The sequence below is a fragment of the Echinops telfairi genome, unplaced genomic scaffold (assembly GCF_000313985.2).
Source record: "Echinops telfairi isolate 266 unplaced genomic scaffold, ASM31398v2 ScPeMD7_3533;HRSCAF=4204_0, whole genome shotgun sequence".
NCBI lineage: Eukaryota > Metazoa > Chordata > Mammalia > Afrosoricida > Tenrecidae > Echinops > Echinops telfairi.
In genome coordinates this window covers 99558070-99582951 of record NW_022107431.1, presented here as the reverse complement: position 1 = coordinate 99582951, position 24882 = coordinate 99558070, and the positions used below count along the sequence as shown (strand labels likewise).

General features: G+C 40.2%; 1 protein-coding gene and 1 non-coding gene across 4 annotated transcripts in view; one reads left to right on the top strand and one right to left on the bottom strand.

Moving 5' to 3' along the window:
* Positions 1-24882, bottom strand: part of FILIP1 (filamin A interacting protein 1) — a 242796-nt gene that overhangs the window by 196572 nt on the left and 21342 nt on the right. The gene's annotated exons all lie outside the window — the stretch shown is intronic.
* LOC115871163 lies at positions 21880-22038 on the top strand. Its single transcript, XR_004047137.1, has one exon. It is a non-coding gene; the product is annotated as a U1 spliceosomal RNA (small nuclear RNA).

Below are 24882 nucleotides of genomic sequence, written 5' to 3'. Positions count from 1 at the left end.
GTTTTTGGGGTTTGTTGTTGCTGTTGTTGCATTTACTTAACATAATAGCTATTTTCCTACCTTTTCAGAAAGTAAATAGAAATGCTAAGTACATTGTTCTTAAAGCATAAAACCAACCGAGAAGTTTGTCCTGATTATAATGAAATTTGCCTCCGGAATCTTGCTACTAGAGACAGTGGAAATGAGAACCATCACTGAACCAGACATTTGATCTTAGATCTGACTGCTATAAACCAATTATTTTATTTCATTTTTTTCCTACCCCCTGATTTTTCACTTTGAATTGCTAACCTCAAAATGCGAACCCACCAGTCACTCCACTGCCGAATGATGAGTTTGGCTGCTCCCATAATAATTTTAAAGTCTTGGAAACCCAGAGAGAAGGTTCTATTCTATCCTGGCAGTTCGCTATGAACTGGAATCAGGTCCACAGCATGGAGCTGAACTGAGATCTTCTTCTCCTGTTTGCAAAATGAAGGTAATCTCCAGATTCTTCGCACTAAGAAACCTGGACATCCAAGCTAGGGGAATATATCAAGAATTCCTACTGAGCACTATGTTAACAATGCAAAGTGTATGCCTGTGGCCCGAATGCTTCTTGGAAGAGAGAAAAGGATGTGGTTGATCAAGTGGAGTGTTGAGTAATATTTTCTCCTAGATGCCTAAAGGAATTCAAGAGGAACCGTGACTTGTGCAGAGGCAGGGCCAGCCCCAGCGGGAAGGAGGATATAGGTGGTGCTTGTTCACAGCTGCGAGTCTGTCTCTCTGCCCACACCTTTCAGCCCCTTTCTCCATGCCACATATTTGGTACCAATTTCTCACTTCTCTTTCTACGCTCACCTGTGAAGACTTCCTGGACCTGTCTTTGCTGAAGATCTCCATCTTTAGAGCCTGGTTCCAAACATCTTACACCCAGAGGTATCTTTTAATATCAGAGGTATCTTTTCATAGCAACTATGAAAAGAGGTGCCAGCTATATCGCGAATACCAGTTCGTAGGCCTCCTACAGCACCAAGCGGGAATCTTTTTCTGGATGGGCTGAGAGCGGGGCTCGAGGGCAGAGGCTCACAAAGAAGGGCCCTTGCAGCTGGACTGGCACAGCACTGACCAAATGCGAGGGGCACAGATCTAATCAGGGCAAAGAACAGCTGTAAACAACCAGACTGCCTATCCTGGCATGTAACACCTGAATAAAGGACCCTTCAATAACCAGGGGTACATGAAGGCAGGATGTAAAGGAACACTCCCAGCAGCAGCTCTGAAACACATCTTTTACCTGCAACACTCCCAGCAGCAGCTCTGAAACACATCTTTTACCTCCCTCATTCTCACCGCGGAAGCATCTCTCCAGCTCTCGGCAAGCCCTGTCATCTCACGACTTTCCATGGGGCAGAGACAGGTCGGCTCCATAGAAGGTGCCCCCATCCCTTTCCAGTGTCCGTGGAGTGGCGAAGTATGGAAGACAGCTCAGTGTCAAAGACTAGGACTATTCAGATGCCGGTTTATTTGTCATTGTCACTTGGCTTCGTCTATATGTGAGATCTTCAAAGTGGTAGCAGACTATGGGAGAAATGGTAAGTCGATATACTTGGATCTTGTTGGGGAGTGAACAAAGAGCCTACATGTAGTACCATATCTTGTGGCGTGTGTTTGACTTTGAATAGCCATTTTCAGTAAAGAACTCAAACTCACTATCGTGTCTCCTACATGTCCCACATTCCTTATATACTCATGAAAGAAGAAATTTCATTGATTGGGCATAATCACTTCTTATCACTCAGTATCCAATAGAAACAATAAGTAACTAATCAATGAGTCATATTTCTTTTTTAAAACCATTTTTTGGGGACTCATACAACTCTTATCCCAGTCCATACATTGTGTCAAGCACATCTGTACTTCTGTTGACATCATCATTTTCAAAACATTTTCTTTCTAGTTGAGCCCTTGGTATCAGCTTATTTCCCCCCTCCCCCACCCACCCTATCCCATAAACCCTTGATAATTTATCATTTTTTTCCATGTATTACACTGACTGATGTCTCCCTTCACCCACATTTCTGCTGTCCATCCCCCTGGGAGGGGGTTAGATGTTGATCATTGTGAGTTATCTTTTTCTATTATAACCCAATTGGTTACAATGTGTGTGCATGTGTTTGGAGTTTAAGGTGGAACTAAAAGAAAAATAACTAGCCATACCTAAGTAATGTAAACATGGCTAAATAGTGTTTCTTGTATATAAATATCAACATTTTAGTTACTCACTTAAAAAATCAAATCAGTGAAAAATAGGCAGACTGAATGAGAGTTCCCTATGCTTGTTCGGAGATTTCCAAAAACAGTTGTTGATGTGCCTCACACGGGGCTTTAGAATATATTTGACCTGGACAGCAGCCACAGTTAAGATCCCCTAATCAGAGGGGGAAATATCAGTGAGAAACCTTAAGGTAATATGATCAAACTCAGAATAAACTGTCTAATGTTTTTCATCTCATGGATGTTAATTATTGAGCTTTCACAACCTTAACCCCGAGACGTTTTCCTTATCATGTTATTTCCATATCCAGAGATGTTCGTAGATGGTCACGTTTCTGAAAGAAGGTGTGGCTTGTATTGTTCACATTACGACCTGCAAGTATTTGGATGGGGGTCTTCTCCCTCTTACGCATCACTTGTATTTTTGCCTTTATACTAATGGGGACTTATCCTTACTACCTTAGTGTGATTAGTCTTCCATTGCTTTTGGTTGGGTTCCCCAGCTGTGAAGCACAGAAGGAGTAGCTTTACAATAATAATAACTGATACAAGGTGTTATAGGAAATGCAGGGTAGGGGGTGGGTGACAGGGAGGAAAAGGGAATTTCTGGGAAGGAACAACAAAGGCAGGAGGCGGGAGGGAACAGTAGAACTGATAGTGACTGCACAGCTCAGTTGAAAGGTGGGATAACCATGCGGGATGGGGGGAGCAGTGGTTCGGAAAGGCTCCAAGAGGGATGTGGTGATGATTGTACAACTCCCTTAACTGTTCAGTTGTGCATTATATGGATTATGTGTCACTAAAGCTGTTGGGAAAAAAGAGTCAAAAGCAAGGTAGAGTAAGGAAGAGTCTGCTGAAAAAGTTGCTTCCGTGGCTCTTAAAAAAAAGAAAAAGCAATGGTTTATGAACTGAAACCACAGAAAACTATCATGATGTCTAAATATTTAAAAGGAAATATTATGTTTCCCGGAGGTCATTCTGGCACAGATGTTAGCCTGTTCCATGTCTGTCCTTAAGAATCCAAAACATCAGATTTTGATTGACTTGTTTTTATGGGACTCAAGCCTGATGCCCCAAAATATTTTATGATTTCATTCCTTTAAATTAATTTCAGGATCTTATTTTCTATAACTTAAAATGAAATTGTGCTGTAGTGAATGAAATATGTTTAAAACAAGTATTTTGGGTTCCTTTCGCCGCTAAAAATATGATGGAGTTGGAAGGAAAAAATACCAGTCAATGCACCAACACAGCATTGATATTAACAAAACCCCCCAAAGTGCTTTCTGTGAAAATCCCAGAAAAACTGCACTCTGAACCTCCAGGCCTGTGGAAAAGCATTTCCTTAAGCCATAATTAATGCCCGAACAGTTTGTGAACGCTTGCAAAGTAAGATTTACGAACAGGTCTTCTCTAACTCATGCTGAGAACAGAATGATGGTATTCTTTACCCTGCCTCGCAGTTAGGCAATTCACATCTTTTGCTGTACAAAGACTTTCAGTTCTTTGCAGAAAATGTGTTTACTTACTTCTTGATAACCCCAAAAAGGGGCTTAGAGAGTTTGTGGGAAAATCCCATTATCTTTTCATTTCTTGTTCCCCACACACTTTCTGACGCTCCCTCAGTCTGCTCTCAGCAATCCGCACTTGCGTTTCCAATAGCCCGCCCAACTTCTCCTCTTTGAGCAGCAGAAATCCCAAACTCAGACTTGTGTTCTCACTCTGAATCTGCTCACTCTGCAGCCTTCTCCATCTCAAGAGCAAAGCCGTCCTTCGAAATATCTCAACGGGACCACCTGGGTGTCAGACTGTCTCTGGTATCATCCACTACTCTCTCCCATCCAAATCCAACCATCCAGAAAGCTTATGGTTGCATTGTCAGGATATACGTGGGAGCTGACCACCTCTCACCACCACCATTTTTCACCTGCCATCTTCCTGCTGCTGACCTTGCCCCATTACATTGTCTTGCTAACACTGAAGGTAAGACTAAGCCTTATAAACGGTCAGCTTCATAGTGTTCCTTCTCTGCTCCCAAGGCCCTCAGAGTGCAAGTAAAAAGTCTGTCTGAGTTTTCTGTCCATCTGTAACCTCTCAGAACTCTTCTCTAACTACCCATTTTGTTCAAGCTCCAACCACACTCGCCTTCTCTCTGTTTCTTGAAAATGCCAATCAGGCAACAGCCTGAAGGCCTGTGCCCTGGGTGATCCCTCTACCTAGAATGACCTTTCCCCAGAAATCCACAGGAATGCTTTCCAACTTCTTTCAATTCATTGCTCCAATGACACCTGACCCATGAGACTTAACCTGCCTGGCAACCCTATTTAAAGTAACAATCTCTCATTCTTCTCCATTCCCCAAACACCTAGTTACTCTCTCACGGCTTTGTTTTTATTTTTGCCATACATTTATAATCCTCTAATTTGTGACATAGTAGGCCTGACAGCTCAATGCTTAAGCACCAGTTGTTAACCAAAGGCTTCGTGATTCAAATACCTCAGTGGGGAACATGGGGGACAGAATGACCAAGGGTGAATTAAGCCCTCTTCGGCTGATCAAAGGTGGGTGGTCTGTACCCACCCAGCAGCTCCACAGGGGGAAAGCCTGTGATCGGCTCCTGTAGAGACCACGGCCAAGAAGGCCCTCTGGGGCAGTGAAATGCTGCGATCTGGGATTCTTGTGAGTTGAACATTCACTCTGAGGCACCCAACAGAAACCATTTGTGATGTGATTTACTTGTCTATTCTGTCTATAATTTACAACATTTCCCCAGCCTTGACATGGAAGTACCCTAGGGAAGAGCCCTTTGTGTTTAGTTTACCTGTAGGTCTCAAGCATCCTCCAGTAGTGTCTGGTACAGAGCAGGCACTCGATACATATTTGTTAGATGAATGGAAGAATGCAGTATTGTAGAAAGTAATGGGCATTCACTTCCACAAGAGTGACGCAGATGCTACCAAAAAAATTGGAAGTTTGAGTCCACTCATAGTACCTTGGATGAAAGGGGTACTTTTGAAAACTCGGCCATTAAAAACCCTCTGGAGCAAAGGAGAAAAGTAAGTTACAGTGTGTACACAGCATGGGGATAGCCAGAGCTGACCTTCTCTGGTTTCCCTATTGCCAAGAGACAGAGATCAGACATGCCTCCACCATCCACCCTTCTTCACACTACTGTGACATCGACTGCTCCTCCCACCACCACCCATTTCACTTCTTGGTTCAATAATTCATTGCAATGGTCACACAGAGCTCACAGACAGTACTCACAATTAAGGGCATTTATTAGGTTAGCTAACAAGTTACCGCACACCAAAGATCAGTCAACAGTAAGGACACAGTCACTCTCCACAGCACCACTCTCCTCAGCCAGTAGCCAAATCCCTGTCTCTCTGGTGCTCACTGTCTCGGGCACGTCGCCCCTGGGCCTGGGCCTCCATGGACCAGGCAGCCTACCTATCACTCTGCCTCACAGCCTCATAATCTTGACTTTGCTCTTCTCTTCTCTTCTGTTGTTTCATGGTTACCTTGCCTTGGTCTCTGGTCTCAGCTTGGCTCCTTTATTCTGCCCCATAGACTCTGTGCCACAGTCCCTGGTGCCTCTGGTCTGGGTTTCCCCCACTTCAGAGATCTTGAGCATTCTCTTCTTAATCCCACCTTCATCTTGTCCCTCAGCATAGCAAAGAACTCCCTCCAAAATGGGATTGTAGCCATAGGCATAGAGTCAAGAATTATTATCATGTCACAAAAGGGATTATGGCTAGAAGGGCCATATTGACTACATTCTAACAAGTTAGGATAATATCTTCAGAAACCAGACAATAAGAATTTAATAGGCAAATAAATATAGTGTTTACATCTAAACCAAATCTTAGAAATAAGTAAAGTCCTTAAATAGACATTTCAACAATGAGAACATTCAAATAGCCATTAGATATAAAAAGATGTTCAGTGTCAGGCATCAGAGCCATGTGACTCTAAACTACATTCACCCCTACTGGAATGGTGCAAAATGGTGTGGCAGGGCCATCATAGCCCCTCTAACTTCCTAAGGAGAGAGAGAACCAAAATCCACAGCCCAAAGTCATTCCCATGAAGTGGAGGTCAGACATGCCTCCACCCTCCAACAGTTGTACCAATCCCACAGCGCCCTCTACTTCTCTCTCGGGTTTGATGATGGCAGTGACCACACAGAGCTCATGGAAAGTCATGGGGAACACACACAATGACTGGGTTTATTGGGGAAAGTAATAGGCTAAGATTCAGGATCAGGAGTATTTACGATACAGTCCTTCAATAAGGACAGTTCCCACTCAGGCATAACCAAAAGTAGGCTTCTCAGGCCCGTGGCCTTGCCTTCTAGTTCAATTATTACATGTCCAGAAACACCCCCACCATCATGAGCCCTTGATAATTTATAAATTATTATTTTGTCATATCTTGCCCTGTCCGACATCTCCCTTCACCCATTTACTGAATATTTCTATCAAAGGCTCCACAGAAGAATCCTGAAAAAGAGGGGGAAATGCAAAAGAGAATTTCAACTGCTCCTGGACTTTCAGGAGCCGTGGAGGCTGCATGAATCTCTCAAATTATTGCTCTGCGATAATTTTTAGACCTTAAACCAAAAATATTCTCCAATGAAATCTTTAAACTGAACAATGATTTAGCTTAAGTAGGAAAAAAGGTCAGTCTTGATCATAATGCTCTTTTAAGATGATCTATAAGGGATTGAGATTGACAACAACAATTCTAAAGATTAGATAGGAGCCTTGGGGATGATGAGTGTATGTTAATGAGGAAGGAACAACTCCGAGAAGGAGGGGGAGAGTGGATACACATCTCAGAGAACAGAATAATGCCCTGAATGGTACATACAGAAATGATTAAATTGGAGTACGTTTTGCTATGTATCTTCTAAACAACAGCAGCCAAAGGAATGAAATCGGGGATAAAGCATCCTATGAAGCACAGTTCTCTGACACGTAAGAGATTGCCGTGAGTCAGAAATGACTACAGCAACCGGCTGCTCTGCTCCAGCATTTATCGGCTCCATCTGCCCATTCGGCTCCCTAAAAATTAAAATCTGTGATCACCCTGGGTGTACTCACATGGAGAGAAAACTACTAGGATGGAAAATACATCAACTCAAAGGTCATCTAGTTCAGTGTTTTCTAACAGCTTTCTGCAATGCAGAAATGATATATTGTCCATACAGTCTGGTATGGTAGCTAATTGCATGGAGCTACTCAGCACTTAAAAGGTTAGTATGATTGAAAACGGAATTTTTCTTTCTTTTAAGAATTTAGGTAGCACATGTAGCCAGTGGGCACTGTACTGTACAACACAACTCTAGTCCCTCCCTCTGCCTCTACCTAGCTCTTTCCGAAGATTCCCATGGCAGGCTCACGGTACTAATTCATTTTTTTTTTTAAGACAATTAACAGCTAGTTACCATGTCCTGTTACATATCTTCTCTGTGGTAGATTAATGTGTCATATTTCAGAATCAGTGTATTTTGTCAGCTAAGGTAAAACTTTCATATCATTTGAACCTGCTATGAAATATAGAACCTTGAGATTTTATCATGTAAATCCATCAGTACATGGTGTGTACTTCACTACTTGGGTCATGTCACTTCTTTTACTTTTTTAACTTTCATAGCTTTGTGGAAGGATTTTGATGAATTTTAATATCATATACACACATGGAACCATCACCATATATGTTAGCCCAGGTTGACTAGAGAAACAAATCCAGTGACACTCATACGTGTAAGAAAGAGTTTTATATCAAGGGCTAATTGAATATCAAGAAAACATCCCAACCCAGTCCAGAACAAGTCTATAAATCCAATACTAGTCCATAGATCCCTCTTCAGACTCACGCAGCCACGCACAATGATGCAGGATGCAGGGAGATCACAGGGCAGTGGGTGGAGAGCTGTGTGGACCCAAAGGTAGTGTCTCTGGCAGGTCTAAGTGACTCAATAGCAAGAAGGTGAAGGAAAAGAGAGACGGTGGCCCACCTCCAGTGAGCCATTTATCTCAGTGGCACCTCCAAATGAGGTCATCAAGCTGCGACCTGATTGACAGGCCAAACCCCACCCCTTCACTTCTATATCTTCAAGTTGACATGACATTAACTACCACACCATACATATGTAACATAATTTAAAATTCAAACTGCCAAGGCTACCACTAGTCCATAGAACAATTGTGTGAGTTACAACAGAAAAGGGCGTCGCTAATCCACGGGTGCCTTTCTCCGGCCAGCATGCACAGTGTGGTGAGAAATGAGCTCAATTTCAGGTCTCACCTACCTCCTCAGTCAGATAACTTCTCACAGTGAACAACATACACAACCATAAATGACAGCCCTGCAAATTACCAGATTAAGCTAATTTCAAAAATTCCTCCTATGGTTTTGAAGATTAATATACTTTTATTTCCACTTCAAGTGGCAAAACAGGAACAGATTGTAAAATGCTCACACAATGCATATCCTTACATTTTTTGCTTTACCAAGGGCTCAAGAAGAAAGAAAATGTTTTGAGATTGATGATGGCAACAAATGTATAAATGTGCTTGACACAATGGGTGGATGTATGGATTGTGAAAAGAGTTGTACGAGCCCCCAATAAAATGATTTTTAAAAGAAAAAAATTTTTCTATAAAATTCTTTATAATTTTTTAAATCCTCATAACTGGAAAATAATATCAATGTCCAGAGGCCCATAAACTTTGAGAAAACACTAGGTGACAGAACAAAAATGGGATTAGAATAAAGATGTAAAAAATTGTTCAAAATAATAGGAAAGTGCTGCCAAAATTGTTGGGAAAGGACACCAAGGGCAGAGGGAGACCCGGAACCACAGAGGGTATGTGTGTCAGAGGAGAGCCGCAGAAACAGCCAGGAAGGTTGGACGAGTGAGTCTCTCTGCCGACTGGTTCCACCTTCGTGTCAAAGAAATGAGAGATTTTGTTACTCAGTTTGGGAGCTTCGATCTGAAATGCCCTGGGTGACTCGTGTTACCCAAGGGGAAAACGACACCTGTCTGCTTAGAAGTTATTCTAAGGGATACCCTGCCCGTTGGTAGACCAGTCCCTCTGGCACACTTTCACAAACAGACTGAAATAAAAGTTGCGGCAGACATTCTGCCATTCTCTCTTAGGAGGCTGTAGAAATACATAAAGCAGATCGCCTAACAAGGATATCAACCACAGGATGAACACACAATTATAAATCACTAGCCACTGGAGGAAGGCCAGTAACATTAATAAGAGATAAAACAGAGTTCTTTGCTTTAAAAAATAATAATAACTTGTACCACAAGGTTAGAGAAGGGCTTTAGAATAACTATATTTCACATCCACAGAGATATTTGAGAGATTTTTAAATCTGTAGAAAATTCTTTCAGAATGCAATAAAAAATGATGAAGTGATATAAAAATGTAAAATAAAAGTTAAGAGCCATGTAAAATAGACCCAAAAGTTCCATCATCCTTCTAATAAGAGTTACCAAAAAAGACATTAGAGGGAATAGAAAAAAGATAATATATGCATTTGGTGAGTCACAATTTAAGGATCAACTAAAGTGCTAAGTGGGAGAAACCTTTAAATCTGTACCTAAACAATACAATAGGGCTTCAAAAATGAAGTTAAAAATTATGGCATTTTTCCATGAACTTTTGAAGCATTCTTGCTTGACAAAAGAAAAATTAAAGAGTAGGGGAGTGAAACTTTTGATTCTTAAATGGCCAATTTGGTTATTGTTACCTGTAATGCCTAAAAGAAAAGAAAATATTCTGAAAATGAGAGAAGAAAGCTTCAACTGGAGTGATCTGGAGCAAAAGCCAGATTAATTAACAAGATCATAGACAGATGGTCAGGGTCTACTGAGTCTACCCAGCTCCAAAACCAAACTGAACTCAATGCCCTTGCTAATGCTTACTCATTGCAAAACTCTAGGACAAGGCTGAACTTGGCCAGACTGTAATTCTCTACATGAGTGGAAAGTATCATCTTTCTCCCGAGGGACAACTGGTGGTTTCAAACTGTTGACCTTGAGCTAAGTAGCCCAACACGTAACCACAATGCAACCAGGCTTCTCACTAACAGCCTGTTAAAAGTTTGTTATTTGAATGTACAAGAATATTGAATATTTCTCCTACCTAGTTTTTTTAAAGCAGGCCTGGTGATACTGTCAAGCATACATTAGCTTGATAATTGCTTCTGTAAAGAGTTATAGCAAAACAAACAAACTAAAAAGATTTATAGCAAAACAAGCAAACAAACAAAAAAGATGTATAGCCTCCTAAACCATATATAGGGTAAAGATGTTTGACACCATGACCTGCTGTAAATTCCTGCAAACTGATGGCCTGCTCTGAACTAGACTTTACTTACGGATACAGATGCCAGAATGAAGATTCTCCAGATTAAAGAATATGCTTGTTTCCTCAGAGTCCTGGTTTGAAAGAGATGTTCCATTTAAAAATTAGATATCTGAATGGGTGAGATAATGGCATAAAGGAGCTGGCTTAATCACTTTCATGGGTATACTTACAACCAAAATTATAGAGTGGGAAGTTAATCATTCAAGAAGGAAAGAAATAACAGAAGTGCTAGGGGTGGCCTCCAGTGGTATGAGTTATTTAGTATTGCCCTTCTAGCCATAGTCTTTGTAACTTCCACCAGATGACTAGGTGGGGCTATTCAAATGAGAGGTGCTCATTGTCCATCAAGGGGATAGTTTGCTAATAATGGAAATAAAGACACATTACACCCTGAGGAGGTGGATCAGGTGATTGGTCAGTTTGTCGATATTCTGGACTTAAAAATCCCTCTCTCTAAAGTGAAAGTAAAATCTCACAACCATGAAGAAATAAGAGTCAGGAGTCCAGCATGTCATTTGCATCTGCGATCCCTGACTGAACCTGCTTGATCTAGGAGACAGAGAACTGTTCGACCAGAGATGGTTAAGAATTAGCAGCAACAGAGGCAGCAGAACCAGCACAAGTTAGGGTGGTGGGTTTCCTGGTGCTTGGAGCTAGAAAGGCTGCGTGCCAGGAGGCTTAGTGACAGAATAGAGTGCCTCTGGCCATTTCTCAGTGGAATAAAAATCTGCAACACTTGCCAGTGCAGGGCAGAGACTAAGGGGTCCCTCACCCTGGGCATGCCTGTGGACACGGCTGAAAAGGAGCTGTCCTGATTAAAAAAATAATAATAATTCTGAGTAGGTTTTTGTGTTAGTCTAGACTAGAGAAAAAAACTATAAACACTCATATTTTGTAAGAGAGAGTTTTATATAAAGGGTGATTAATTGTACATTAAGCATCCCAAACCAGTCCAGTCCAAGCCCATAAGTCCGACATTACCCCGTATGTCCAACATCGATCTACAAAGTCCTCCTCAGTCTCACAAAACACACGCAATGATGCCGACTGCAGGAGAAGAGCTGAATCGCTGACCGTGTAAGCATCTCAGCGCTGACAGGGGTCTCCAAGCGGCTTCTCCACCACCCAGGGTTGCATCAGGGTAGGTCCATGTGGCTTCTCCTCAGGATGTCTCCCAGGAAGTGAACCTTGCCAGCTGAGGCCAAGAACTAGCTAAGGCAGCTGCAACTGGTCTGACCATCAGAGCAAGAGACCAGACAGGTGAGGCTCACCGAGCCATTTATCTCTCTGCCCTTCAATTAATTCCACATGTTCATCACCCAGATTGGCACAATAAAGCTTAACTAACACAGTTTTTATCTTAAAGTATAACCTGTTTCTTCCTCAATAAGTCCCATAATTGTGACTGTTGCTGTGAGTTTTGTGTGCCCATAACCACGACCTGTCAAACTAGTGAAAAAGAGTCATAGGATGGATGGTTGGTGTCAGAATTGGTAACAAGGTTGGATGTGGGGGGCATGTCTGACCTCCAGCTCATAGGAACCAGCCTTGGTGGGTTAGTGCTTGTGATTGTGGTTCTCCTCCTGCTTGTAAAGTTAGAAGAGGTCAAACACCACCCCCACACCATTTTTCAAGGAGGTAGGGAAGGAGCCAATCAAAATGGAAGCTTACAAAGATTTTGGTTGGGTTGAATAAATGTAGGGATACACAGAATAACTCTAGATGTTTATAGGAAACATTTTGTTACATGTGCTAAAATGTTGATACTAATTAGTATTGTTGCTGTTGTGTACTGTAGAGTCAATTCCAGCGAAAATTGACCATCCAGGACAGAGTAAAATTACCCCATAGAAGGCACTCTTCCTGGAGCAATCTCCAGGACTTTTCTCCTACAGAACAGCTGGCTGAAATCAACCACCACCTTTCAGTTAGCAGGCATGTATTTAATCACATTTAAAGAATACAAATGCAATTTATAACTTTTGCACCATCAGAAAAAGGATGGAAAGTAAATTAATCCAACAAGATAGAAAAAAGAAAACAAATACAAAGATATAAACCCCGGAGTTAACGGCCAGGCCTAAAAAATACTGTAGGCAGCTTTAACCAACCAGTTTAGAAGATAGGACTTTATGTCCTAAACACAAAGCATGGAAAAAGCCGAGACTAACAAGTCATGCAAAGACATGTCATAAGTTTTCAACAAAACCCAAAACAGAACTTCGTAAGGAAAGAAAACCATAAGCTAATGTCACAAACATGGATGTAAAAGTGTCAATTATTATAAATTATAATTCAGCAATATATTAAACTACTAATTCAAAGGGACCATTATGACCAAGTAAAGTTTGCTCAAAGAATACAAAGATGAATGTTTTTAATGATAAATAATCAAAGATACTTAGTCATCTGCTTTAAAGAAAAATACAATTTTAATCATTGCCCCAAAGTTAAATATATATGCACTTCCATGTTTTATATAAACACCCATATATACATACACATGCATGCATGTGTGCATGTGAATAGGTTTGTGAATCTTTGCAAAAGCTAAAACCATCAAGCCTGCTTAATTTGATAAAAGGTATCTACTTCCAAATATCTACCAATTATCTATCAGTTAATCATACGGTGGCAGTTATATAATATACATAATTTCCTGTCAACTTGAGCAAAGGAGTTGGAGTCTAGCCTTTCAAATCAGGTCATAGCCAATGAGGCCTCTGTGTGGGCATGGCCTTCTCCTGAGGATTCTGGGAAATCCTGTCTTCCAACCTGGAGGTGGGACATACACTCTGTCTGCTTCACATTCCTGTTGACAAGCTACACGAAGCTATACTGAAAGAGCCAGAGCCCTAGAGTTGGAAGAGTTTCATGGAGACCCACGCCAGTACTGAGATACTACCACTGGATCCACAAGACTTTCCACCCACTGACCTGTGATCTTCCTGCATTCAGCATCATTGCATGTGTTTCATGAGTCTGAAGAGGAATTTATAGACTAGTATTGGACATATGGGCTAACATTGGACTTATGGACTTGATCTGGACTGGGCTGGGATGTTTTCTCAATATACAATTGCTCTTTTACATAGAGCAGTTGCTTATACACATGTGAGTGTCTATGAATGTTTCTCTAGTCAACCTGTGATGGTGTGTGTCTTGCTGTCATGCTTGAAGCTATGTCACTAGTATTTCAAATACCAGTAGGGTCACCCAAAGTGAATAGGTTTCAGCAGAGCTTCCAGACTAAGAACAGAGTACCAAGAAGGAATAGGCCCTTCACTTCTGAGGAATTAGCCACTGGAAACCTTAAGAACAGCATCTAAATATAGTCAGATACTGAAGGTCTAAAGAATAGAAGCAGAGCACTGTCCAAGATAGTATCAGAAGATGAGCCTCTCAGGTTGAAAGGTACTCAAAATATGTTTGAGGAAGAGCTGGTCCTCAAAGTGGAGTCAACCATAATGACACAGATGGAGTGAAGACGTAGGGGCTCTCAGTTGCTGATGGGGCACAACTCAAAACAAGAGCAGCTGCAAATATCAACTAGAAATTTGAACTTGGAATGAATGAAGTATGAATGTAGGAAAACTGGAAGTGGTTTAAAATGAAATGGAATACATAAATATCAGTAGTCATGTGTTAGTGAGCTAAAATGGACATATATTGGCCAGTGTGATTCAGAAAATCATGGTACACTATGAATGGAATAACACAATCAAGAGAAATGGAGTTGCATTCACTATCAAAAAGGACATTTCAAAATCTACCATGAAGTATAGTGTTGTCTGTGACAGGATAATGTCTATCCAAATACCAGAGAATCTAACCAATACAACTATTTTGCAAATTCATGCAGCAACCACTAAAGCTGGTGATGCAGAAACTGAAGAATTCTACCAACGTCTTCTGTCTGAAATTGATCAAACATGCGATCAAGATGCATTGATCATTTTTGGCTATTGGGATGCAAAAGTTGGAAACAAAGAAGAAGGAACAGCAGTTGGAAAATAAGGTCTTTTGAGAGAACCAAAACTAGACAAACTCTACTAGTTACCAACCATCTGGTAAACCTGTAGTAATTAAAATCACAAGATAGCAATACCAGTCTGTAAACAAACAAACTGTTTAAAGAAACAGACTAGACTCCAGATACAGACCCACATACAAAAAAATTTTTTTTATTTGGAGAGCACTGTTTTTAAGATTACAAACTCTAAATCCAAACTGCAAGGTTTGATTTCAAGCACAATCACTATAGTGTTCTTAGACAAGTAATTTGGTCTTTCTGTACCTCAGTTTTCTCATTTGTAATAATCAAAAAGCCTACCTAGTTTGTTTATTAAAAAATACATGTTTGTATATATGCATGTAAAACATAACTATAAGTGAAATAAGATAAACCGGGGACTTCAAATCAAAAGAAAATGTGGTGGTTTGCCATCTGAAAAAAAATTATGTGAGGTCTTTTTCTTATGTAGCATTCACAAAAGGCCTGAATTTTTTAAAGGATAACAAATTACTAAAAAAAGAAGTATGTAACTATATGATGGCCTTGGCATTAGGAAAGTTGTCTAAAATAGCACACAGAAAGCAAAAACTATGAAAGAAAATATCATGAATTTAACCTCTTCCAAAGTAGAAATATCTTAGTGACCAAATTATATAAAATATAAAGACTATCGACTCACTCTCACTGTCACTCACTCTTACTCTCACTCTCTCACTCTCACTCTCACAGTCACTTACTCACTCACTCTCTCACTCTCTCTCTTACTCTCACTCTCACAGTCACTCACTCTCACTCACTCTCACTCTCACTCTCACTCACACTCTCACTCTCTTACTCTCACTCTCACAGCCACTCACTCACTCTCACTCACTCTCACTCACTCACTCTCACTCTCACTCACTCTCTCACTCTCACTCTCACAGTCACTCACTCACTCTCACTCACTCTCACTCTCACTCTCTCACTCTCACTGACTCTCTCTCACTCTCACTCTCACTCACTCACTCTCACTCTCTCAAAAAAAGAAAAAAATACAAACAAAAAAATATAAAGACTATCAATAGGAGAAGATATTTCAACATAAATAACAGTACGGGATTAGAATTGATAGTTGTTTTAAGAAAGATGAAAAAAATCTTTACAAAAATAGGCCAAGGATATAAATTGATAACTCACAGAGGATAACTAAACTGCTGATGTAGAAAGCGCAAATTCCGTGAAAGTACTCATACACAGTTGGAAATAGTATACCCAAAAGTGTAGCCAATATAGAGGGAAATTTGCATAACCCATCACCCCACAGCACTACTTTTGGTATCTGCCCAAGAGAAATACTTAAGTAAATGTCCAAATAGGAAGATGCAAGGATCTTCATTGCAATGTTTTCATAACAGAAAAAAATTCAGAACAATCTAAATATTCATAAAAACAAAACAGACAAAATGGATAATGATGCATTCTTTCTCTGCAACAAGACACCTCTGGAGAGTGTTGAGCAGAGCGGATGTTACTGTGAAGACTTAAGTGGCCTTATCCACACCATGGCGGTTTCAACTGCCTCACATGCATGTGAAAGTTAGACATTCAATAAAGAAGGCCCAAAAGGCATTGATGCAATTGAATTGTGAGGCTGGAGAAAAGTAATGGAAGTACGATGGACTGCTAAAAGGCAACCCGATCTACCTTGGGAAAAGTATGACCAGAGTGCTCCTTAGGGCAAAGGATGGTGAGCTTTCTTACATACTTCGGACATGTCAGGCAAGCCCCCTCCCTGGAGAAGGACATCATGCTTGGTAAAGTGGAGAGGCAGAGAAAAAGAGGAAATCCCTCAAGGAGATGGACTGACACCATGGCTGCAACAATGGGCTCGAGCATAGGAAAGATCGCAAGGATGACACGGACCGGGCATGTTTTGTTCTGTTGTGCCTGGGGTCGCTACGGGTCAGGACTGACCTGATGGCCCCTAACAACAGCTGTCTATGGTAAAGCTTGCTGCAACTTTCTAAGCTGCTGTTGATATGTATGAACTGACACGAAAACTATATGAGCTATATCTTTAATTGTAAAAATGGGTACATCATTTAAGTTGAAATTCACTCACATATCATTATCTTCTCTATGACAACCCATGAAAAAAAAGTCCAAAAACATACATTTCATATTCATATTGTTACTGGTGACTATTCCTAGAAAGAGCCCTATGTTGGGCTGGGGTATAGTGTAAGAATACTTTAGCTTGATCTATTACTAAGCTAATTAAATTTTTTAATACACAAATTATTTTTATGTACTCTTTAAGTTTGGAAAATAAATGGCATAAGGTATAATGAAGTATTATAAGTAAAAGTTCTTTTAAAAAGTTCTTCAACATGTTAAAAAAAACTAAACAAGAAATTTTATTAAATCTAAGCTATTTCTTCCTTTATTTTTGTTGAGTGCATCAAGTTGATTCCAACTCATAGCAAGCCCGTCTGACAGCGTGCAACTGCTGCAGCGTAGTTTCTGGGCTGTAATCCCTATGGAAACAGATGGAAAGTTCTTTCTCCCATGGGTATTTCTATTGGGTAGGTTCAAATTGCTAAACTTTAGATGAGCAACCAAGTGCTTAACCACTGAACCTCAAAGACTACCTGTTTCTTCTTGAACCTAAGTTGTTTCTTAGGAATTTATTCACAGTACTACAAACTATATACCACAGCATTATGCCTGCCCACAGTTATCAAGTCAGTTTTGACTCATAGGGACCCTCTGTAGAGTTTCGGAGACTTGCTTCCTCAAAGCAGCAACTGAGTCTGACCTTTTTAACCCAGGCTGCAATACTCTTCCTTATGTGGTTAACCTGCAAGCAAAGTTACCCTCTTAATGTAATTACAATATTTGAATGTTAATTTACTAGAACAGCTTTTTAAAAAGTCTTAGTTGAATATTCATTGAGGGAAATTTTTTCTACTCAACTATTATTTCCTCAACTTTCCCTCAACAACTATTATTTATTTATTTGTTTTTTGTTTGTTTAAATCGTTTTATTGGGGGTTCATACAACGCTTATCACAACCCATACATACATCAATTGTATAAAGCACATTTGTACATCCGTTACCCTCATCATTCTCGAAACACCACTCTCCACGTAAGCACCTGGCATCAGCGTCTCATTTTTCCCCCTCCCTCCCCCCCCCCTCATGAACCCTTGATAATTTATACATTATTATTTTGTCATATCTTACACTGTCCGATGTCTCCCTTCCCCCACTTTTCTGTTGTGTCTCCCAGGGAGGAGATTATGTGTAGATCCCTGTAATCTGTTCCCCATCTCTACCCCATCCTTTCCCCACCCTCCCGGTATTGCCACTCTCACCACTGGTCCTGAAGGGATCATCTGTCCTGGATTCCCTGTGTTTCCAGTTCCTATCTGTACCAGTGTACATCCTCCAGTCCATCCAGATTTGTAAGGTTGATCCCAGATTTAGGATCATGATAGTGGGTGGAAAGGAAGCATTTAGAAACTAGAGGGAAGTTGTATGTTTCATCAGTGCTACACTGCACCCTGACTGGCTCATCTCCTCCGTGTGTCCCTTCCGTAAGGGGATGTCCAGTTGCCTACAGATGGGATTTGGGGGCCCACTCCGCACTCCCCCTCATTCTCAATGATATGATTTTTTGTTCTTTGATGACTGATACCTCATGCCTTCGATACCTCGTGATCACACAGGCTGGTGTGCTTCTTCCATGTAGGCTTTGTTGCTTCTGAGCTAGATGGCCGCTTGTTTACCTTCAGGCCTTTAAGACCCCAGATGCTATACCTTTTGATAACCGGGCACCATCAGCTTTCTTCACCACATTTGCTTATGCACCCATTTGTCTTCAGCAATCATATGTGGGAGGTGAGCACACAATGATAAGATTTTTTGTTATTTGATGCCTGATAAGTTGATCCCTTCGGCACCTCGTGATCACATAGACTGGTGTGCTTCTTCCATGTGGGCTTTGTTGCTTCTCAGCTAGATGGCTGCTTGTTTACCTTCAAGTCTTTAAGACCCTAGACACCGTATCTTTCGATAGCCGGGCACCATCAGCTTTCTCCACCACATTTGCTTATGCACCCGGTTTGTATTCAGCAATTGTGTTGGGAAGGTGAGCATCATGGAATGCCAGTTTAATAGAACAAAGTATTCTTGCATTGAGGGAGTACTTGAGTAGAGGCCCAATGTCCATCTGCTACCTTAATACTAAACCTATAAATATCTTCACATAAATCTATTTCCCCATCTTCATATATAAATATATTTACATATATACATTCCTTTATTTAGACCTGTATAAATGCCCTTTGCCTCCTAGCTCTTTCCTCTATTTTTTTTTACTTTGCTCTTGTCCCACTATCATGCTCAGCCATCATTTGGGTTATAGTAATTCCTCTCATTACATTACCCTTGATCACGCCCTACCAGGCCTCCTACACCCTCCTCACCACCAATTTGGATCATTTGTTGTTCCCTTGTCCCTGGGTTTGTTAGCACCACTTCCTTTCCCCACATCCTCTTCTTCCATGTCTCCCAGGAACCTTCAGTCCCGTTGTTTTCTACTCCAGATTGCTCATCCAGCCTATCTTATTTAGACAGACCTGTAGAGATAATAACATGCACAAAAACAAGGCAGAACAAAACCAAGCAACAAAAGAAAACAAAACTGCAACAAAAAGCCAATGACAAAAAAAACACACAACTCAACAGCAAAATAGAAAAGCTTGGTTAATTCAAGGACTTTTGTTGGCCTTTAAGAGTGTTTTCTGGTTGTGTCTGATGGGGTGCCAAACCCTGGCCCCAAAGTCTATTTTTGCTATTCCCTGGCGACTTCATTGTTCTGTTCCCCTTGCTTTTCTGTTGCTCCCCTTTAGTGTTTTGCCTCAGTGTGGTGGGATCAGATCGGGCACAATTCCCACACTGTATCTCCAGTGTTGTCCGCTGTAGGGCTATGGGTCAGTGAGGGATGTCATGTCTCATAGTGGGGCCAGCCATATGGTTTTCTCTGTGCATTGGCTGCTCTGAGCAGGGCTATCATCCTCAAGGCTTGGTTGGCCAGGATGTGCTCCACTCTCTCTTCCTCCCCCTTCATTTGCTCCCGTGTGCTCTGAACAGATATGTCCATCTCCCTGAGCTGCAGCTTCAGTGCTGTCCTCTGAAATAAATTCTTCTGGGGGGAAGGGCAGCTGTCCACATAGTTGGGGTTGGGGGAGAGAAAATTTTTATAACTAAAATATTATCAATTTTTAAAAACAGTTGACTTAAAAACAGTTCACTTTTTTGATAGGGTATTAAAACACCAATTGAATTTGAGTTTTCACGCAAAGACTTCAGAAGGCCTAGTATACAAACCTGTGTTTCTCGATAACCACATGACCTATGATTAAGACAGAACCTGATAATTTAAGAAAAATTAACTTGTCTAAAGTGAGAACAGAGAATAATTCATGAATGTACTAATTTTTCATTCTCCAACCCATTAGTCTACTTCGGTCTTCAGCTATGACATATACAAACCATTGAGAAAACATGAGCTATGGTTAATAGACTGAATGGATTTATTTAAGAAGAAATATTTAAAGAACTCGAAGCATCAAATTATCTCCATAACACACATATTGGTTACAGAGACAAAGTACTTCATAAATGTCACTTCTTCCAAGAATCCCATCCGCAAGCTCCGTAAAGATTGAAAGAACACATTTCCAAATCTCAGTCTTTTAAGCATATCTTTACCTTTTTTTCCCCCTCATTGCCTGTTTCAATATTTTCCTACCTTTCTAATTAAAGTCTATACTCAGAGAAAGACTGTGGGCAGGGTGGAGCCTAGGCTGTTTTAGTTAGTAGAATCTAGATTAAAAAATCAGGTCTGGCTACTTTCAAACTGACTAAATCATGAAAGTTGTGCTTTGTTTTTTATTCTGCTTTTTCCTTTATGACAGGTCGCCGAGGACAGAACATATCTGAATAAGTTTTGCTACTCCCATAGTACATATATATCATACATTGTAGGTCCTTAAAAATATGTCAAGTAAATGAATAATGAAAGCAAAAACAAATGAAAATTACTAAATATCCAGTGGAATGAAAAGGAACTAAGTAGTTTATGAAAAAGCAATAAATGCATTTTGACTTTTAAAAATTAAATGGAAGCAGTGAATTCAGTATATTACGTTCAGAGGAAAATAATGGAATCTCTCTTGAAAGCCATTTCTATTATAGTAAACCTCTGTCAAATATACTATAGTGAGAAGTAGATATGCTTTCCCCTTCCTGCCTCAGTATACTAGTTTCTCAGAGGACTTTTAATCGCTGCAAGAATCTCAAAGTATGAGTATCATTTTAATAATTAAAAGACCTCAGTAAGTGCAAGCACCCCCAGTGACTGGGCTAAGCTTCTGGATCAGCACCCACAAAGTACCCTGCTAGCACGGAGAAGAGAAGGGCCTATTTGGTCATTTAGAAGCTGCGGTTTGCCATTCTTACAGGTACTCGATACCCTTGTACCTTAACTCCACTTAAAAATACAAACTTTAATCGGAAAAGCAGTAAAATATCAGGTTAATTGTAGGGGGTAGGGAGTGAAAAATAGAGCATGGAGACTTTGAAATTGAGCAATGTGCTGTTTTGGGGGGGTTGGTTTTTTCCCCCTGATCGATGTTTAATCTAAGATTAGTATTTTCTCATGAAAAGGTATGAGCTCTATGACATAGTAGATTACAGGTTGGGCTGCTAACCAAAAGGTCAGCTGTTTGAAACCACCAGTCACACTTCCGGAGATAGATGAAGCTTTTCTACTCCTGTAAAGGATTACAGTATCAGAAACTCACAGGGGGGCAGCTCTGGCCTGTCCTATAGGGTCTCTATGAGTCCGAATTACTCCATGACTACAAGTTTGGGGGAGGAAGGGTTTCTACCTATGCACATATACAGCGTAGTCCCGGACAGACACCCTCATCTCTTTACCATATTAACCTAGGTATCTTCTTACAAGTTATTGTTCGTTATTACTGCTGTCATGGAACTTTGTGTATCACTGTATATACTGAAGTTGTTCTTGTGAGCATCTCAGTGTCTTCCTTTCCCCCACATTGTATATTATCATTCCCTTCACCATAATTAACTCTTGTTTACCATGCAGTCGTGCTTCTTTATCCTTATTATTTATGAAGGAACAATTGCATATGAGTTGTTTGCTTCAGAAACACCATGATCACGAAGGTGGTTTTCCCAGGACGAGGCTTATCCATTGCACTCTGGGTGTGCTGACCCCTGCAATTTCCCCAAATGTGGGAAACTCGACTACATAATTTGTGGTAGTGGGGGACTGCGTTCACGCTATCCCCTGATAAGAAAAAAAGAGTTGTTTACTTCAGATTTGGAATTTGCACTCATCTGTATTGCAGTGATATATAGGTTTAATTTTTAAAAACAAATTTATTGTTATAATACTACAGGAAAGCTTACCAATTCAGGTACGTGAAGACTTTATCCGGATTGTAATTAATGTTGATAAGATGCTGTTTTCAGAAGGGTCACGGGGAGGAGAAGAGCCAGTCAGGGTGCAGTATAGCACCGATGAAACATACAACTTTCCTCTAGTTCTTTAATGCTTCATCCCTCCCCCCCCCCCAGCCCTATCATGATCCAAATTCTACCTTATAAATCTGGCTAGACCAAAGCATGTACACGGGTACAGATAAGAACTGGAAACACAGGGAATCCAGGACAGATAAACCTCTCAGGACCAATAATGAGAGTAGCGATACCAGGAGGGGAAGGGGAATGTGGGGGAGAAAGGTGGAACCGATCACAATGATCTACATATAACCCTCCCAGGGGGATGGACAACAGAAAAATGGGTGAAGGGAGACATCAGACAGTGTAAGACATAAAAACATAATAATAATTTATAAATTATCAAGGGTTCGTGAGGGATGGAGGGTGGAGGAAGGAGGGGAAAATGAGCTGATACCAAGGGCTCCAGTAGAAAGAAAAATTTTTGAGAATGATGATGGCAAAAAATATACAAATATGCTTGACACAATGGATGGATGGATAGATTGTGATAAGAGTTGTACCAGCCCCCAATAAAATGATTTAAAAAGAAAAAGAAAGAAAATGATGGCAACAAATGTACAAATGTGCTTGACACTATGGATGTGTGTATGGATTGTGATAAAAGTTGTATGAGCCCCCAATAAAATGATTAAAAAAAACGAAAGATGCTGTTTTCGCACTAAACCAAGAATACTTCAGGAGGGACAAAAATTGAGTCTATCCCTAGCCCTCTATTTATTTAGTTATGATAATAATATATGCCCTTGAATGTGACAAAATGACTTTTCTGCTTTTAATCAACAAGAAATACAAACTTATTTATCATAGACTTGATGAAAAGTGAAAACTGCTCTTGGCAAAAGCACAGTATGTTATAATTAACCAAACTTAGCAACTGAGAAAACAGAAAAAATTGTAACTTTCAAGTGTTGACACATACCTGAAGCCCAACATTTTGAAATTGTTGAGGTCATGTTTCTGTTTACAAAATGAAAAATTATTCCAGGAAAGGCCAGGGCATTAGCTATATGACGCTAACTTACATGTTATAAGCCCACCTTACCATTGACAGAAAGAGCATAGTTTTCCTTTGCTTCATAAGAATATGAAGGCAGAGGAGCCAATTATAACTGGGTATATAAATGAAAATACATCTGATTAGGGAAGACCAGTCTCTGTTTGGTCAAGTAGAGGGCCGGCGCAGAGGAAGGCCCTGAAGGAGATGGATTGACCCTGTGACTGCCGCAATCAGCTCAAGACAGGAATATCCGTGAGGATGCGCAGGACCCGGCAGTATTGTGTTCTGTTGTGAGAGCCAACACAATGGCGCCTAACAACAACAACAACAACATAACTGTGTATATAAATCTTGAGGAAACATCAGACAGACTCAAAAGAAATGGTCTATAACCTTCCAAAGTGTCAGGGCCTAAGAAATTATTTTAATAACAAGACGCAACTAAATTAAACGAATGAGGCCAAACTAAATCATTTTGCACTAAAAGCATCCTTGGGACAAGTGGGAAACTGGAACTGAGGCCGAGCAGTAGATGGTGCTAATACGTGAATTTCCTAAATGTGATGCTTGTGTTGTAGGTATGTAGGAGAATATCTTTGTTTGAAAGATGGTCGTCGAGAAAATTGTTGGGTGATAGAACATCAGTTCAGAAACTCATTGCTCAGTAGTTCAGGAAAAAAGCCTTTGTACTGTCCTTCCAACTTTCCTAAAGATTCATTATTTCTTCAAATTAAAAAAAGAACAAGAAACAAAAAACAAATGTATTCCAGGGAAAGCAAAAATTCCACATATTATCCCAGGACTGCTTTGTTTAAAAATATTTAGATATCACAGTTTTATTTGGAACAATATTAAAATCTGTATGGGACTCTTAAATCTTTTTTTAAAAATCATTTTATTGGGGCCTCATACAACGCTTCTCACAATCCACCCATCCATCCATTGTGTCCAACCTTTTAAATATTTTATGAAAGAAAATAAAAATAAATCAAAAAGCAGACTCACTACCATCGAGTTGATGCCAACTCATAGAACTGCCCCTGTGAGTTTCAGAGATGGTTTATGGAAATAGAAACCTCGTCTTTCTTCTGATGAGCAGCTGGTGGGTTTAAACTACTGACCTTGCAGTTAGCAGCCCAATGTGTAATCACTATGTCACCAGGGCTCGTTTATAGAAGAAGGCAGTTATAAATATTTACAATTTTGTCAGTACTATCACCAGACAACGTCTTATTAAATGATTAATTTAAATGGTATGTTTCTTATCTAGTAGGCCAGGTGAACTAATCCATTAAGTTACCTAAATATAACTTAAACTGATTTTTTCTTATTAAATATGATTCATGCTTGTTATAAAATTTTTAGAAAAAATATAAGATCGCTTACATTTTTTTACAAGATTCTGAGTTTTACTTATTTATTTATTTTAATCGTTTTATTAGGGGCTCATACATCTTTTATCACAATCCGTACAAACATCAATTGTGTGAAGCACATTTGTACATTCATTGCCCTCATTATTCTCAAAACATTTGCTCTCCACCTAAGCCCCTGGCATCAGCTCCTCATTTTTAACCTTCCCTCACCACTCCCCCCTCCCTCATGAACCCTTGA